Source organism: Saccopteryx bilineata, chromosome 3 (assembly GCF_036850765.1).
Source record: "Saccopteryx bilineata isolate mSacBil1 chromosome 3, mSacBil1_pri_phased_curated, whole genome shotgun sequence".
NCBI lineage: Eukaryota > Metazoa > Chordata > Mammalia > Chiroptera > Emballonuridae > Saccopteryx > Saccopteryx bilineata.
Window position 1 is genome coordinate 303,141,650 of NC_089492.1, and position 6,000 is coordinate 303,147,649.

Sequence of the window (6,000 nt, forward strand, 5' to 3'; positions counted from 1 at the left end):
TTTTTTTAGTATTCCTTAGTGACTTTTATATAAGTATAAAATTTTCCCAAGAGAAATATTATTATGACTAGGTTTAACCTATGTGAATTATATCTCAATAAAATTGAAAAAAAACTGTTATGATCTAATTTTATTTTACCTTGTTATAAACATTTTTATATTTCAAAATGTTTATGGATAGCTATATGTAATTAGTACTAAATGGGAATAATAAAATTATGGGTGAACTGGTAGAAAGTTAACTAGAGTCACAGAAAAGGTATGCGTTAACAGAAGGTGTGCATTAAAGTGGAGGACACTTGGCAGCTCCCTCAGCAGCGTGCTGGTGCCTTTCCCCACCCCCTTCTTGTTCCTCTCAGGTGTCTGTGGCCCCTTCTTTTGCCTCTGTAACTTGTTTCCTGAAGCCTTTCCTTTGATGTCTCACTTCTACCTCTGTTTGTCTCTAAATAAATTTTTTCTTGGCCCTGAATTGTTTGCTCTGTCACTTAAGAGCATTGTCCTAAAACAGAAAGGTTGCAGGTTTAATCCCCAGTCAGGGCAGAGAGGGATAGCACCCAGAAGATGCACAACTGAGTGTAACAATAGATCCTCCCCTTCTGCCTCCCCTTCTCTCTCTTCCTCTGTCTTTTAAAAATCAATAAAAATTACATCGTGACTAGATATCTTGGTTGGTTGGAGCCTCCTCTCAGAGCGGAGGTTGCCAGTGTGATTCCCCAGTCCAGCCACGTGCAGAAGCAGCTAGATGTTCTTGTCTTTTTCCTTCTGTCTTTCTAAAAAAAAATAATTTTTTTTTCATTTGAAAACATGGAGTAAACTTGAAAAACACATCCCTGTTTCTACCTTCCTTCCTAAAATCTATAAAATGGGTATATGCATTATGGTTCAGTTTATATATGATCCCCTTATACTCACAGTTCTGTTTTATAAACTCTTTTTAAATTTATTTGGAGAATCAATGGAGACAGAAAAAGGAAATATCAATTTCTGTCTTATTTATGCATTCATTAGTTGGTTCTCATCAGGGAATCAAACTCACAACCTTGATCTATCAGGATGTCTCTCAAACCATCTGAGCTACCCCGCCAGAGCTCATTATCCAAATTCTTATTATCTTCTTCCATGATTTGTTGGTTCCTTTCTTGTATGTCCTGGCAAGTTCTATTTCCAGACTACAATCTAACCAACCATGCTATCCAGCCAGGCATGGGCTGACATTTAGTAAGTTTAGGTGTAATGTCACCACAATCCAGATTTTATTTTTATTATTTTGTAAGACAGAAATATTTTGTTTACTGATTTATTAGAAAAGAGAGAAAGGTAATGGGGAAAGAACAGGAAGCATCAGCTCATATTAATTGCTTCCCCTTTGTGCCTAGACCAGGAAGCCCAGGGTTCAAACCAGTGACATCAGCATTCCAGGTCCATGATTTATCCAATGCACCACCACAGGTCAGGCACCACAATCCAGGTTTTAGAGAATTTCATGACTTCATATATAAAGTAATTAAATGGTTGTCTTTTTTTGTTGTTATGTTTTACAAATTTTATATTTTACATGCAATCCTTTATCAGATATATACATAATGTGGAAATATTTTCTCCCAATCTCTGGTGCTTTCTTAAATGTTGTGCTTAATTTAATTAAATCCAATTTGTTATCTTTTTCTTTTATGATTCATCCTTTGTCTTCTCTCAGAACGTCTAATTTGGGTTCAGGAAGATTGTCTCTCATATACTTTTATGAGTTTCATACTTTTATGTCTCGTACTTTAAAACTGTGATGTATTCTGATTTAATTTTTGTTAATGGCTAGAGTTAAGGTTCTTAATTTATTTCCATGCCACTAGGTATACAATTATCTCAGCATCTTTTGATGAAAGACTTATCTCATTGGCTTATCCTGGGAGCTTGGTGAAATGGTAATTAGGATTACCATTTCAAATTTTGGATTATCAATTCTGGTGGTGCTTTTCTGATTGCTGTAGAGAAATGGAGTCTCACTTTACTGGTCTCACTTTTATTCACCTTTCCCCGAGGCCCAGTTTCAACTATTGTAAAGTACCCAATCCATAATTCCGTGGGTTTTTATAGAGCCACCAAGTCCAAATGAGTTTTCTGAAGTTTTATTAAAGGAGGAAATTTATTAAATATGCCGGCTGCATATAGCTTACACGGGGCAGTCCTAAATCATGTGCCTATAATATTCTAGGAGCTGGTTATATACCCTTAATTATACATGGACAGGGAAAAAGGCTGACATCATGGCATAAGCTTATAACCTTTGTTTTTACCTACACAGGTTTGGGAAAAGGATGAAGGGGGGGGATGAGACACAATTCATTAGCAAGTTTATAACATTCATCTACAGGGTTCACAAAAAGACATTTCTACATATTAAAACTTACAAGGTGGCACAATGGTAAAAATGTCACTTTACATATTAAGAGACATTCCTATATTTTCTAGTGTTTAGTTGCTATTTCTTTGTCTAGAGATACATACATTAACTACATGTTTTCAGGAGGGGAGAGGTAGTTTCCATGACAAATGCCTGTAAATGGTCCATTAATATAAGTAAAGGTTTATTTTAATTTTTCTCTCTCTACACCTGGCTAGCTATTCACTCACTTACTTATAGGTGTGGGGGAAGGTCAGAGAATCCAAATCTCCTTCCCCTTTGCATTTACAACACAATACCATTGGCCATCTTGGTTTTATGCTAATCACACAAGTCCAAAGATCATTTACAAAATTTCTCTGCATGCCTAGCCCAAATTAATATAATAAAATGTTCTTTAAGCTTCCTAAAATATTAATATTAATTTTGTAGCTTTTGGTACCTTACAACAATCCCCACTGGTTCTATTTCCTAAGTCAAATACTTGACTTAATTTACTGAAGAGTATATTGCTGTTGTCTAGGAATATTAACTTATAACATGTAACAGATATTTAACAGACAACATTAATAGCAATACAGTTCATTAAAGAAACAAATATTACTAATTGATTTTCTATAAATTGTACAAACCTTTTTCAATTTACATAAAACTAATTGGCTTTTATAACAGTTTACTTTTAGTCAGAACTCTTAATTTAAAAACTTTTAACCTTTAGTGACAATTAAGTTCACTTTCTTTTTACCCTAGTTTTCCCTTTCCCAAAACTGATTAAAAAGAGTCCTTAGTCAGTTTCTTCATACATTTGCCATATGTAGACCAACCAGCTTCTGGTTTGTGGTTGGAGTAGGGCACACCATTATTCTACCTTAGGAGCAGTGGGAGTTGTCAGGATCTTAGTGTGGGGACCTGTCCATGTGAGAGTCAGTCCCTGGGAGATGTACTTGATCTCTTGGTAATGCTGGAAGCACCTATTGGACAGTCTTTGAACAGTTTGCTGAGTAACCTGTAAATCCTGCAAGTACTTAAGGAAGGGACGGTTATGTTTCTTTTACTATTTGATTCATGTAATTTATTTTCCCTGAACCTTTGGATACCTGTGGGTACAATGTAACTTCAAATTAGTTTCTAATCAGTATTGGGTTCCTTTCCTACTAGCTTTGAGACTGTGGACACAAATGCAGATCCAGTACTAGAATGGGCAAGCTAAACCTGGAAAGAATCATATATAGCAATTTCCTAACAATTGTCAATTATTTTATAAAGTCTATTTCTAAATATTCCTAAATGTTTACCTGAGTAAATTTCTTTCTTCCCTGTTTTAAAATCTTTTCAAATTGGTTTCAAATAAACCTTTGGCAATAAGGGTCCCAAAACCCCACTGGTTCTGGGTGACATCTATTCATTTGAATTAGTATGTTCCGACTTTGAGACAGACTGAAAGAATGTACAATTAACAATAAAATTCAATAGCTAATGTTAACAAATACTATAACAAGCGTCTCAATACAATAAAGTGACTAAAGCCTACTAGATTATTAAACAAAACTAAAGTTCTAACTAATATAACAGGATCTAAAATAAAATTCTTACAATCACAAATGTTCTTAACATGTTAATGTAATTTCACTAAGTCTATGTTGACACTATTGCTGCTTTATATTATTTACAAATTTAATTCAATCTTACTTTAGTTTGCAAAATGTTCTAAAGAGCAGAGGTCACATATATTCAGGAAAAGTCTATAAGGTACTGAAGTTGTAGTTATATGCCACACTCTGTAGCTAGAGACTAAGTCTTAATGATCATTGCTTTTTTTTTTTTTTTTTTTTTACAGTGACAAGAGAGAGAGTCAGAGAGAGGGATAGATAGGTACAGACAGGAACAGAGAGAGATAAGAAGCATCAATCATTAGTTTTTTGTTGCAGCACCTTAGTTGTTCATTGATTGCTTTCTCATATTTGCCTTGACCACAGGCCTTCAGCAGACTGAGTAATCCCTTGCTTGAGCCAGCGACTTTGGGTCCAAGCTGGTGAGCTTTTGCTCAAACCAGATGAGCCTGAGCTAAAGCTGGTGACCTCAAGGTCTTGAACCTGGGTCCTCTGCATCCCAGTCTGATGCTCTATCCACTGTGCCACCACCTGGTCAGGATGATCATTGCTTTTAATTAGAATTAAAATTAGGTCCCAGACTACAATAGGCATGAGACATTGAGACAAGAGGAATAAAGGAGACACTATACATTAAATAAAGCAACAAAAATCAGACTGTCATTACCCACAGTAGAGATCTTTGAGGGATAAATAAAACTCAAATATTTAGACAAGGCATAAGAAATGGCCCTCGTGTTTACAAGAAATGAGATCAGTTTACCTGTTACTTGGAAGAAATTCCCTAGGCTCATAAATGGTGTTATTGGGCACCTTTAATCTTTTAGTGGCAAGTCCCAGTAGGTTGGGCAAGATCAGGTCACAGAAAGCAGGAAAGGCCTGGAAGAGACTGAACCCTCCCTCCTCAGAGCAAGGGGGCAGCTTACCTTCTCATGTCCCTTTTTCTACAGCAAAGGTGTGTCCCCTAGTGAGGCCAAGAAGCCTAGCAGGCCTCAGCTCAATGACCTTTCTTTCCATTTTTGAAGCAGGGCCCTGATGGAATCTTATGAAGCCCCTTTGGTCACTGGAGCCTTTGAGGGTATATGCCAAGAACTGGTATTTTCCTTATCTCTTTTGAGCTCTATTTGCCTTTTCTGTTTCTATCTTGGTCATTATAGACCTTAAAAGCCATGCTCAGAAGATCTCACTGAGGGGCTTGAGAGCCCTTTTCTATCTATACTCTTGGAAAAAGACAAAAACAGCATTATTAGCTGATTAAATCAAGAAAAACAGGTTTTTGGTGCCTCCTTTAGAATTCCAGAGTCTCTTTGCTGCTGAATAACTCAGTACATTAGTATTCAAAAGAAATTTTAACAAAAGCATGATAAAATAGATTTGCAGGAGTTCCAGAATAGGACTCCTTTCCTTATATTACCTAGCATTGAACAATATTGTTGCAAAATGACAATAAACTAAACATTAAATAAAAAAGACATTATTAATAATTCCTAATATTTAAACTAAGATTCTAACATCACAGGGCTATAAGACAGCAAATAAAATAATTAACAAAAGGCTTTTGAAACAACACATACATTTTAACATGGAAAATACTTTTTTTACACAATAGTGGGGGGGGGGCGCAATAAGTCATTACTCCTAACCCAGTGGTTGAAAAATCTATTAGTTAATAGAGCCAAATTACTAACAGTGCAGTAACTGAATTTTTTTTAAGAACCAAATTTTAAATTTGAACTATATATGTAAGCACCTTCCCTATTGAGGCAGCACCAACACTTGGCACTCCTGTTGGAGAGCTATACCTAAGAGGGCAACAAGCCACTATCTCCAACCCACCCCACGGAGGGCTTATTTCTAATAATTTTATTCCCTATAATCCTATTGCTTATGATTCTATTACTCCTTCTGAAGCTTCAATTTAACTCATGAAACTGCCAATTAACTAGCAAGGTCCACACCTATGGTTTGTTAATTTCTAAATTCTTTTTCTCT